This window comes from Odocoileus virginianus, chromosome 16 (genome assembly GCF_023699985.2).
Source record: "Odocoileus virginianus isolate 20LAN1187 ecotype Illinois chromosome 16, Ovbor_1.2, whole genome shotgun sequence".
NCBI classification, from domain to species: Eukaryota; Metazoa; Chordata; class Mammalia; order Artiodactyla; family Cervidae; genus Odocoileus; species Odocoileus virginianus.
In genome coordinates this window covers 44,987,793-45,001,025 of record NC_069689.1, presented here as the reverse complement: position 1 = coordinate 45,001,025, position 13,233 = coordinate 44,987,793, and positions in this window count along the sequence as shown.

Below are 13,233 nucleotides of genomic sequence, written 5' to 3'. Positions count from 1 at the left end.
AGGCTCTGATTTCTCCACATCTTTACCAACACTCATTATTTTCCATTTATTTATTTATTATGATAGCCATCTTAGTGGGTGTGAAGTGGCATCTCATTGTGCCTCCTTTGCTTTTGCGGAGAAAAAAATGTAATATCTTCCTGCTTAGAGCATTGTTTTCAATCATTGCAATTCACCAAAAAGCTTCAAAAACTGATTTGTTTTGATGTTGTTGCTTCATTCCTGGAATACTTGGTTGACTATTTCCAACTTATTTGTTAGAATTATTTGTTTGGAACAAAGTGTAACGAAAATGCAACCAACAGTTAGATGACTCATCTTTGGGAAAATATAATTCCATTACAGAATATTTTGGTTGATCTATAAAATATTTTCAAAGGCTTTAACATTTCTGAAATTTTATTCATGATTAACTGCCAAAAAAAGGAAAAAGCCTAAATATATACCACCATGCTGATGTATGCTTTTGTACTCAATGTCATCTCAGTCGCAAAAATTTTGCAGTTCAACTTCTGATAGCTAGCTAGATAGGTAGACTAATAGACAACTAACACGCATATTTTGAAAATGTCCCAGCTTGTTTAAATGTGATGACAAATTACCTGTGTATTATAATCAATTCCAAATACATTTCTGCTTCAGAAAGCTCCCAATTTAGAGATAACAATGTTTTAACCACAGTTCTATGCTCTACCAAAATTTGTAATCCTATTATCACTGTGAAAAGAAATAATTTTATCTTCAATGTTGAATTTCTGATTAAGATCTTTAAAAGTGTTTCACTGTTGACAAAGTGAACCTCCATTTGATTCCACGCACTGGATAAAATATTAAATTATCATTAGAGTTAACTGGTTTTCTGTTTGAAGCATTGCTTGTCACTGATATAAACCAGGCATCACTGATTGTTTGCAAAAATTATTTTGCAGCCAGATGCGTCAATCCGTGGTTTTATTTCTTACATGTGCACAAGAAGATATGGCATCTAAAATAAGCAAAATTAATTTATAAGAAAGACGTTTGATCTAAATAAAAATCATGCTTTACAGAGTGATCTATAAAACCTTTTCTGCAGCTGCATGCATTAAACATAATAGATGTCAGTGCTTCTTTGGAAGATTGGTGTCTCTTGATTTTCATATGGTCAATAATACTGCTGCAGCACCCCCCATGGATTGGCAGATGTCAACAAATGTCTTTGCAAATTATATATTCATGTAATTCCTTAAGGAGAAAAATAAAGTGAGAAATTTTGTTTTCTTGGGCTCCAAAATCACTGCAGATGGTGACTGTAGCCATGAAATTAAGAGACACTTTCTCTTTGGAAGAAAAGCTATGACCAACCTAGACAGCATATTAAAAAGCAGAGACATCACTTTGCCAACAAAGGTCCATCTAGTCGAAGCTATAGTTTTTCCGGTAGTCATGTATGGATGTGAGAGTTGGTCTATAAAGAAAGCTGAGCGCTGAAGAATTGATGCTTTTGAACTGTGGTGTTGGAGAAGACTTCTGAGAGTCATTTGAACTGCAAGGAGATCAAACCAGTCAATCCCAAAAGTCCTGAATATTCATTGGAAGGACTGATGCTGAAGCTGAAACTCCAGTACTTTGGCCACCTGATGCAAAGAGCTGACTCATTGGAAAAGACCCTGATGCTGGGAAAGATTGAAGGCGGGAGGAGAAGGGCATGACAGAGGATGAGATAGTTGGATGGTATCACCAATTCAATAGACATGAGTTTCAGCAAGCTCTGGGAGCTGGTGATGGACTGGGAAGCCTGGCATGCTGCAGTTCATGGGGTTGCAAAGAGTCAGACAGGACTGAGCGACTGAAGTGACTGTCTGAATTCCTTAAGAGAGGGCCTCCCAGGTGGCTCACTGGTAAAGAATCTGCCTGCCAATGCAGGAGTCACAGGAGACGTGGGTTTGAGCCCTGAGTTGGGAAGATTCCTTGGAGGAGGAAATGGCAATTCACTCCAGTATTCTTGCCTGGAAAATCCTGTGGATAGGGGAGCCTGGTGGGCTACAGTTCATGAGCTTTCAGACATGATTGAGCAACTAAGCACTAGCACTAATTCATTAAGGAATGAAAATTCAGTACCTACACATACAGTCGTGTCCAACTCTTTGCGCCCCCATGGACTGTGGCCTACCAGGCTCCTTCGTCCATGGGATTCTCCAGGCAAGAATACTGGAGTGGGCTGCCATTTTCTTCTCCAATACATATCATTAAAAACATACTTACATTGTTTTTTAGGTCATTGCTGCTAAAAAGTTTTATTATAAGTAAAAAGCATTACCAACTAATAATAGTTGTCGGTTTATACCATATAATAAGGAACAATACCACCACAGCAAAAAATTTCCCATAAAATTTAATGGACATGAAATGCTTAAATGCTCTCTAGCAGGATCACAGCTTATCTTTTCTGCACGTATTTCTTCTCTTGCACCTAAACTATGATTTCCCACATTATGCTGACTCTGGCAGGGAAGCCTGGCAGCATGTGACTCAACCCAGACCATAGGAGAGCTGGCTGATAGACCAAGTGGCCCAGCAGCATTGATTATTTTCCTTCTGCAAACAGCGGAAGGAGCCACGTCCCCAAACGCTTGTGTGTGAGCACACTGTGCTCTTAGAGCTACCATCCTACATGCAGTCACTGAAGGGAGGTGTTAGTTACCTTGAGGCTAGAAGGGCTGGGAAAAAATGAGTTGCACTCAACTTTAGGTTTTCACTTCAAGTTGAAGTGAAAGCTCTTTTCACGGTGCATGAGTCTTGCATGCTTCTAGTAGAGATGTTCAAAGGACCAATAGAGACCTACCAAAGTCATTCACTTCCACGAAACTGTTAATAATAATTCTTTATTAAAAATGGGAAATCTAGGAGAGATGCTAACAAGGGCAAGATGCCAGGACAATAGGCATACACTGGGACTGTTCTAGGCAATTCCTGATGCATGATCACTCTGTCCTTAGCTGCTTGAACAGAAGACAGCTTTGAATGACCATGCAAAAATTTACTATGTCTTGGCCCTGGATGCTTTTGCTCTGTAATTTACAGTCTCCATTGCTTGTTGTTGTTCTTCAGTCACTCAGTCCTGTTCAATTGTTTGCGACCTCATGGACTGCAACACGCCAGGCCTCCCTGTCCCTCACCATCTCCCAGAGCCTGCTCAAATTCATGTCCATTGAGCTGGTGATGCCATCCATCTCATCCTCTGTCGTCCCCTTCTCCTGCCTTCATCTTGCCCAGCATCAGGGTCTTTTCTAATGAGTCAGCTTTTCACATCAGGTTGCCCAATTATTGGAGCTTCAGCTTCAGCATCAGTCCTTCCAATGAATATTCAGGACTGATTTCCTTCAGGATTGACTGGTTTGATCTCCTTGCTGTCCAAGGGACTCTCAAGAGTCTTCTCCAACAGCACAGTTCAAAAGCATCAATTCTTTGGCACTCAGCTTTCTTTATAGTTCAACTCTCACATCCATACATGACAACTGGAAAAACCATAGCTTTGACTAGACGGACCTTTGTTGGCAAAGTAATGTCTCTGCTTTTTAATATGCTGTCTAGGTTGGTCATATCTGTTCTTCCAAGGAGCAAGCGTCTTTAAATTTCATGGCTACAGTCACCATCTGCAAAATAAAGTCTCTCGTTGTTTCCATTGTTTCCCCATCTACTGCTTAAGAGAGCAAAAAGGTAAGGGCATGAGAAGGCTTCCTGGGAGAAAAGCAAGCAGGATAAACCTACCTAGCCGTGATGCAATTCCAAGGAGCAACAAAGAATAAAAATGAGCTTTCTTCAGATGGGAGTTCTGTAACTGCCAACTGCCCACATGACACAGGAGAGGACATGGGATCAGAACAAATATAATTTACTTTAAATAGAACCTCTCACTATATGCCCCCCACCCCCACCACTTCATTTTCCTGGGTCGGCGCACTAGGCTGGCGTTTATTTGTTATTTACTTATTTGGCTGCCTCATGTCAAAGTTGCAGCCCGTGGGAGCTTTCCTTGCAGTGTGCAGGCTCCCTAGCTGTGGCGTACCGGTGCAGTAGTAGCAGCTCCCAGGTTTAGCTGCCCGTGGCTTATGGGATCTGTTTCCCAAGCAGAGATCAAAACTGCATCCCTTTCATTGCAAGGTGGATTCTTAACCACTGGACCACCAGGGAACTCCGTCATGTTTATTACTACAGTTTTAACTGCTTTACCCTTCTTGTGTTCAAGCTGAAGTGTCATCTAGTCAACTTGGTATAGGATTGTAATGATATGGGAGTTATTTTTTTTTTTTAAGGAGGCTTATTTTTCTAATATCATGCAACAAACTAGTCATTGAGTGACTACTGTTCTTCAAAGGAGGGCATTTAAAACCTTGGATGACTACACATCTAATGACATCATCTGGAATGATGTCATTAATAATGACATCATTAATATCACTAATGATGATATTAACAAAAATGTGAACAATGATAGCTAATATGTATTAAGAATTATAAGTGGCAACCTGTGTGCTGGGTGCATTTTCCAGGTTGTCTCGTTTAATCCTCATAACAAACTTTTAAGGCAGGTGCTAGTGTTACTTCACCGATGAGGAAACAGGCCTGGGAAGGATATTAAAAGTAAAGCTTTCAAACATATAGTAAAGATGAATTCTTCTCAGTGGTTAAGGCACCCAGCTGAGATTCAGAGTCCTGCCTGTGGTTTTAAAGACTGGGATGGTGATCCTGGCCTATGCTGCCTCCCGTCCAGGCCAGGGGAGAAAATAAGAGGTGGGAAACAGAGACAAACCCGAGGCAGATCAGGACAAAGTGCTGAGCAGAGCCCTGAGGACCGAACACACTCAGCAGCGGTGAAGGAACGCTCGCACACAGCGCTCGGCGACTTGGCGCTGCGCCTCGGTGTGCGGTGGCCACACGCCCCTCGTGGGATATTCTGGCAGGAACCTGGGTTTGTGTTTCGTCTCCGAGGTGGCTGCCTGTCTGCGGTCACACCACGGCTCATTGACCTGGGCTCTGAGCAGCCCTTTTTGATTCCAGGATGAAAAGAGCCATGAAGGGAACTTTCATTCACTCCCGGGTTTGCCTGCCCATCAGGTCTGAGGGCAGAGCTGCAAAGGGCCCCTGTGTGCCCAGGGAGGCCACAGCCAGACCAGCACCCTGCCTCCAGAGCCCCGGCCTTCACCATGCCTCTCCTCCTTCTGCAGGGCTGTGTGTCGACTGCCATTCCTACCCCCTCAACGAAGATCCTTTAGAGTTACTGTTCTTCTACCAATTCTTCACACTTTTCATCCTTGGGGAAAAAGAAAAGTTAACAAGCAAGTTTAAATATCTCAATATTTATTTGCTTCTTAACTACTGATTCTCTTTTAAAAACACAAGGTTAACAATCATTTGTTTCTCTGAGGGACAGAATAAAATACATTGTGTACGCCAAGTCATCTTAGACTGATGATAGTATATTTTAAATCATATAATGTCTAAATTGTCAAATATCAGATCAAAACACAGTTGGTTAAAGGTAAAATGTGATGACTTTTAAGGCAGTTTCATAAATAAATTATATTAATTTACTTCTATACCATAAGTTAATTGAACCCTTAAAAATAGATAACTTTTTTTTGACCTATCTTTGGCTGTGCTGGGTCTTCACTGCTGCATGGGCTCTTCTCTAGTTGCGGCGAGGCAAGGTCACTCTTCCTGCGTGTGCTGGCTTCTCATTGCAGGGGCTTCTCTTGTTGCTGAGCATGGGCTTTAGGGTTCACAGCCTTCAGTAGTTGCAGCCCATGGGCTCAATAGCTGCAATTCCCCGGCTCTAGAGCACAGGCTAGATAGCTGTGGCCCACGAGCTTAGTTGCTTTGCAGCATGTGGGATCTTCCCAGACTAGGGATCGAACCCGAGTCTCCTGCATTGGCAGGTAGATTCTTCACCACTGAGCCACCAAGGAAGCCCAAGATAACTTTTTGAGGACAGTAAAAAGTCAGTATGCCCTAACCTGGAAAAGCAGTGTTGTGTAATACAAGGAATAAATCCTTGCAGCAAGGCCTTGGGATAGTCCATGTGAATTAAAATAAGTAGTTAGCAAATAGAAACTTTTGGAACCAGTTGCCAGAGCAATCTGCTCCAAGATGGAGGCCCGCCATCCTCGGGGGCATGGGCCGAAGCCTTGAGGCCCTTGACCAGAGCAGAACTTCCGACTCCCACGTCAGGCCCAGCTACCCTCACCACTCCAAGCACCTGGGAGAGCTTTGCGCTTTGCAGAGACCACCGAGGTGGGTCAGTTTTAATTTGCTGGGCAAGAATTATATCGCACCCTGATAGCTGATGTGCTCTGAGAGCTTACTGCATCCACTTCACAATTATGTACATTTTACAAGCACAGTTTCATCCAGATTTCACACGTTCCTATGAGGAATGTGTTGTTAGGTAGGAAAACTGGGCTGAAAGACACTAAGGGACTAGCCAAAGTAACACAGATAGAGAGGGGATTTCATGAAAAGATTTTCGTGAGGCTCTGGCCTAAGTAATCCCGCTTCTGGGCTCTGGGGTTCAATTAGTAACAATAACAACTCATTGAATCCTCAGCCAGCCCTGTAGATTCCATATCCTTAGCCCCCACTGAACAGATAGTGTTGTTCAGGCACAGGGAACTGGGCCAAACTCGCACAGTTGTTAAGTGTTAATCTGGGATTGGACTACGATTGTCCTGGCTCCGCAAAGCACGCTGCCAGCCACTAGACCACACTGCCTCCAGGTGACGAACGTCCTTCTGTTGCACCGTTCTGGGCCAGCTTTGGGAGCACCAGGGCACAGCGTCATGGTGCAGACGTCCCTTCTCATAAAGGGCACTTCAGCATCACCAACAAGGTGGTTGCCTCACGCTGCTGCAGCTCTGTGCCTTTGCAGGGCTGGGGCAGGCCTGCAGGTGCAGGCAGGACAGCAGTCTGGGCTCACCACGCGACAGGACAGAGGAAGAGCACTTGGGAGCCCCTGAGTCAGTGCACATGTGGCGAAGGAAGGACTGGGCCATTGCAAGTAAAGAAAAAGAAAACTGGAAAAGCAATATTTTAAATGCTTACTTGGAGATACGAAGTGTCTTTCCATTTTACAAAGTTTCTTTTCTTAATGTATTAGGAACTTTGGGTTGGAAGTGACAGAGACACAGCTCAGAACAGTTTAAACATCCAAAGAGGATTTCACCCAACTAAAATGCCCCAGAGTGTTACTGGTGCTAATCTCAGCTTCATCCCAGTGCGCAGATAATGACTTCAGATCCCTCTGCCTCCCCATTCACCCTCCCCTTCCCCGTGCCAGGGCGCCATTCTCTCCTACCCTAGACAGGACCCTCCTGTGGCCAGGTGAGATGGCCCAGCTTAACTGTTCCAGGGGGAAGCACATCTCTTTTCAAATTAACCTGCATCCATTTCCCAAGGGCACTCATTTTACGCTTGCTTGGGTCACACGTTCTTCCTAGACCAGTCACCACATCTGCCCTGGGTCATGTGCCCATTGTTCTGGAGGGAGGGGAGAGTCCCTTGACTGACATACAGCAGGATCACATAGAGGAGGGGGGGATGTTCCCTAAAGAAAGGGGAGTTGGGGAGAAAACATGACCGTGACACTTCGGGCTTCCAACTGCAGGAATTTACTAAGGAAATTATTACTGATGCAGCTACCCACGTCTGGGGGAAAGTCCATGCAGAAAAGTAACAAGAACTACAAGAAGAGTTCGCAAATTCTCTCAAGGAGCACATACAAAAATCTGTCTAAGACTTAGACTCTAAGGTAAAGCCTTTATGAGAGTGTTAGGGGTTTTAAAATAAATCCTAAAAGGGAAGGAGTAAAGCTTGCCTTGCTGATCTTTGCAGGTGAAATGAAGTGCAAGCTAGGTGGAAAAATCAGAAGTCTCTCCCAGGCTCTGGGGATGGCGGGTGGTTGCCCAGGGCCAGTCCCCTCTGCAGGCCTCTGCCCGAGCCCGTGGCCCCCCACAGCAGCCTCTAGGGTCACAGCCAAGCCCACCTGCACCTCTGGGGCCGAGTTAAGGACTTCTGCTTCCAGACCTTTCCTCTGCTTCTCCCAAGCACTAAATTCACATCTTTTTATCCCCATTTTCCAAAAAAAGGCGGCAGACTCTCCTCCCCCACAAAGCAAACAGAAAACAGTACGTCCTAGGAGGCCTCCCTGACCAATATCTGTGCCATGTCATCACTAAACACTCCCGCTTCCAACGGCCGCTCACCTCTCCTTAATACCACTCTATTTCAGCAGGCGGCCCTCCATAAATCCTTCCGGGCCTTCCACTCTAAACAGGCCTCTTCTCACGCGGAGACCAGCCTCCTTGCCAGCCGTGTAAACACTCCCCAGCTCCCAGGGGAGGCTCTGACGTGCCCAGCCTGGCCTGGGCATTTACGATCAGATCATGGCAGCCAGCGACTGGGGTAGGGTGGGGGGGCCCTCCTGCCCAGGGTTTAGAGAGGAGCCTGGCGTGGTCCAGATGGGAAGAGTGCCCCAGGCACAGTTGTAATGAGGCATTTATGGTGTGGAGCCGGCCCCAGGCAAAACCGGGCAAAAGGTGTGGCCTGAGACATTTCTGAGGTATTAATGTATGTTTCCTTCTCTGGGTTTCTCCCTCCTCCACCTCATTTCCAAGCAAGTAGTCAGGCCTTCTGTAAGTCTTCACCTCAGGGATTTTCGCTCCACTGAAAGCTCCAAGTATGTGTGTCTGGGGGAGGGGGATCTGGTCATGTAACCCTCCCAGCTCCCGGGACAGCTTCTGTTGGAGGTCTTCACACAGGAGCAGGAGGAAACGGAAGATGCTGCGGGTCTCAGGAGAGCTGGACCGCCTTCACTGAGGTTTCTGACTGGACAGTGCCACTGAAACCAAAAGTGCCCCTACAGGGACCTCACAGCTTGAGTGACACAACCATTAGGATGGACGGAAGAGTATGGCCCTTCCGCCATACCCCTGAGGACCATCCTGATCTTTGTGAGGCAACAGGAGGGAGCTTCAGTTCTGAGTGGCTTGAAATGTCCCCTCAACTCCACCAGCTGGGAGTTCAGAACTGTCTGTAAGTTTATTAAGAGGTGTGGGCAGAGTTATGCCTCCTCCAAAGACGTCCTCTTCCTAATCCTTGGGCCCTATGAACATCCTGTTTTACTTGGCAAAAGCAAATTAAGGTTGCAGATGGAATTAAAATTGCTCATCAGCTGACTTGGAGGATCTCAATGGGCTTAATGTAATCTTGCACTTAAGAGAGTGGAAGAGGCCTTCAGAAAAACAGAACCCTAAAAATATTTAAAGCTGTTTTGTGTTGCTGCCTGTGAAGCAGGAAGGGAAGTAACCACAAGCCAAGGAATGCACGTGGCCTCCAGGAGCTGAAGGAGGCAGGGAGAGGATCCTCCCCCAGAATCTCCAGAAGGGACACAGCCCTGCCAACCCCTCCATCTTTGCCCAGTGAGAGGCATGTTGGATTTCTAACCTAGAAAAGTTGTAAGAAAATAAAGCTATTGTTAGCATCACTGGCTCAATGGACAGAAATTTGAGCAAACTCCAGGAAATAGTGAAGGGCAGGGAAGCCTGGTGTGCTGCAATACATGGGGTAGCATAGAGTTGGACATGACTTGGTGACTGAACAACAGCAAAAAAAAAACTATTGTTTTGAGCCACCAAGTTTGCAGTGACTTATTACAGCAGCCATAGAAAACGAATACAAAAGACAATAAGCGGAACTGATGTTTATTACACCCTGGGGCTCCGACTTGGTCCCCTCCCTGCAGGTTCCCCTCACCCTCGCTATGATCCCTCTGGACTTGCCAGGTTGCTCAGGTCTCTTGCAGGGGCCCCACCAAAATCCAGTTCCAAGTATTTCAATTCCACAAACCTTGTCTGTATGCCAGTTGCATGCAGAACACCACGAGAGAGCACTGCAGACGGAAACCAGGATGTGACGTGGCCACTGTGCTCGGGATGGTGAGCGAGAAGAAGAGAGAGACACACATGGAACTGGTCCGGGCCTGGGGCAGGCTGTGGCAAGCGCAGTTCCAGAAGGGTGAGCCAGGTGCTATGACTATAGAGGGAAGAATGAGATAAATATCAGCAGAGAGAATCTGAATTACTCATCTCATTGAAGAAAAAGCCGAAGGCAGGACTGAACTCAAGCCCAGATGAGAACTACCTGGCATCCATACCTATACCTTGTCCATTCAGACATCACTAATCAATCACTAATTCCTTTTTTTTTTTTCAGCAGAGCTCAGATTTTGTCTTGGGATTTTTCTCAGTTTAGTGTAATAGCAGTTGAATGAGTTGGGTACTTGTGGTGAAACCTATTTGCCACATCTGTGGTTCAAGTATTTATCGCCCTGAGATAGCCAAGCCAATGTGCATGCTCAGTCATGTCATGTTCGACTCTTTGTAACCCCATGGACAGTAGCCCACCAAGCTCCTCTGTTTGTGGGATTTTTCAGGCAAAGAATATTGGAGTGGCTTGTCGTTTCCTCCTCCAGGGGATCTTCCCAACTAGGGGACTGAACCCACGTCTCCTACATTGCAAGTAGAAGATGGTGTCAGGCAAATAATCTAGAAAAGCAATGTCTGAACTTCAATCACTCTTCTCTTTATTACTGCATGGAGAATCCCCACCTGGGTTACCTGTAGTCTCTAGCCATCCTTAGTCATCCAAGATTGTCTGGTATCTGGGATTTCTACCCCTAAAACACTTCTGGTTGGTATTGTAATCCATCAGAGCAAGACAATCAGGAATGTCCCTCCTGGGGCAATAATGAAAGAATTCAATGACCTCTCTCTAGACTTCATGTCCCAAGCTGGGGCCAACAGAGATTGGTGTGAGGTATGAGCAAGAAGATTCAGGAGCTAAATTTTCAAAACTGAGCTTCCAAAGTTGAGATTCTTGCCAGCCACTGAGGTACCCATGGCTGCTACCCATAGCTACTCTTACTGACCCTGGGGAACCAGAGGGAAAATGACTCAGCATTCTAAAAATTCCACAGGGGTGGCAAGGTGGACCATGGATGCTGGCACACCCCTGTCTGTACTACCTAGCTTTAATATTTTAATTGTAAATCAATACTGTCTTACATTTTTAAAATCTAAGCAGCAGAAGGATATGAAATTTAAAATGAAAATTTCCTTTTCCTCTAGCTTCTTTCCAACTCCCCAAAGGTAATCTTGAAGTTTTTCTTTTCAAATCCTTCTAGAAAAACTGAATGCGCAGAATGTATGTATGAATAAGTTTGTGGTTAAGTGCCTTTCCCCCTGTGAATATAAGTGGAGTTGTGATCACACTGAACCCACTGTTCTGTAGTTTATTCAACTTCACTGACTGATCTTTCCATAAGATTTGGGGTGGGGACCAGCCTGGTTCTGGAGACAGACCTCCTGGGATAAAATCCTGGCTGAGCACTTATCCCTTGGGTGACTTGGGGTAAGTTCCTTAACATCCCTATGTTCCCCCTACAAGTGGAGAGACAACTCCAGGAATACTATTGAAAATACACTTTCCTTTACAGAGTTCTTATTTGGAGCCAATGTTATGTTTGTTCACGTAATAATTTTTAAGACTCTATCCAGTACACATCACTATCTCAGCTTGGTTCAGATTCAAAAGTAATGCCAGGAACTGGGGTTCAATGGCTCTTCATGAGGGTCACACACTTTCCTGCTCCTCTCTCCAGCGTTGGAATAGACTCCACCCTCGAAAGGCCACTGTCTCCAGTGCCCTGGGAAAGTCCCCTTGCTGGTTAGCTCATTGGTTGTTGTCACCACCCCTCAAGATGCAGCTCAAGAGCTCCCCTCTCCTAAGCATCAGCATGCCTCCCCTCCCAGGAGAAGTGGCCCCCTTTGGTTCGGCTGATCCATCAGCACACCTCTATTATGTCACTGATCACCTGTGTGTGTGTGTGTGTGTGTGTGTGTGTGTGTGTTCAGTCCCTCAGTCGTGTCCAACTCTTTGCCACCCCTATGGACTATAGCCTGTCAGGCTCCTCTGTCCATGGGATTCTCCAGACAAGAATACTGGAGTGGGTTGCCATGCCCTCCTCCAGAGGATCTTCCTAACCCAGGGATTGAACCCACGGCTCCTGCCTCTGCTGCATGGCAGGTGGATTCTTTATCATTGAGCCACTGGGGAGGCCCTGGTCACCCTTGTCATGACCCTTTTCCTATAAGTCTTCTTCCTCTACTAGACTATGAATGCCTACAAATCAGGGACTCTGGCTCGCTTACCTTGAGGACCCGAGTGTAAACACTTGCTATCTAGAGTAGAGGGCCATTCTAGGGGAGTTGAATGAATGAGTGAATGAATGATGGGCTGAATAGATATCTGAGATTTCATATGTACAAAATAGAACTCTTTTTTACCCACACCTGCTCATTCTCCCTCCTCCCCACCCTGGTAAGCAGCACCCCTATTCACCCAGTTGTCCAAATCAAGGACTTTGGGTCAGATTTGACCCCTCTCTGTCACCACCCCACCACATCCCACCCACCACTACATCCTGGGGCTCTCACTCCATAGTATGTCCCCAGTCCCACTTCTTCCTGCCACCTGCCTCACCACCATCCAACTGAGAGCCACCGCCACCTCTTACCTCCACTACGCAGCATCTCCCTGACCTGTGGCCACTTACCTCCACTATGCAGCATCTCCCTGACCTGTGGCCACTTACCTCCACTATGCAGCATCTCCCTGACCTGTGGCCTCTTACCTCCACTACGCAGCACTTCCCTGACCCGTGGCCTCTTACCTCCACTATGTAGCACCTCCCTGACCTGTGACCCTGCCTCCGCTCTGCCCTGCTCCCAGGCCCACCTTCACGCAGCTGCCGGGAGACTCTCCTGCAAAGCAAAGGGCGTCTTCCTACTCGCCTGCTTCGTGCCCACCTCCCCACCCCCAGTGACTTTCCATAGCTTTTACAATAGAATCCAAATGTTTTGCTGGGGGCTACAGGTGAGCTGTTTCCCCTCTTGTTGCAGGAAACTAGCTACATGGAACAGGAGCTGTTCCATATCCTGCCCAGCGGTCATCCCAGCACATAGCACTCTTCCCCCAGATCACAATTCTGCAGACCCCTAGCCTCCTTGAAGAGCCTTCAGCAGGCCAAGCTGTGTTCTCTCTTACGCCCTCTGCCTGGAATTGTCCTCCTCCTGACCTCGTGCGCCCCCTTCCCTTCATCTGGGGCTCAGTGTAGATTCACCTTCTCTAGAAGGCCTC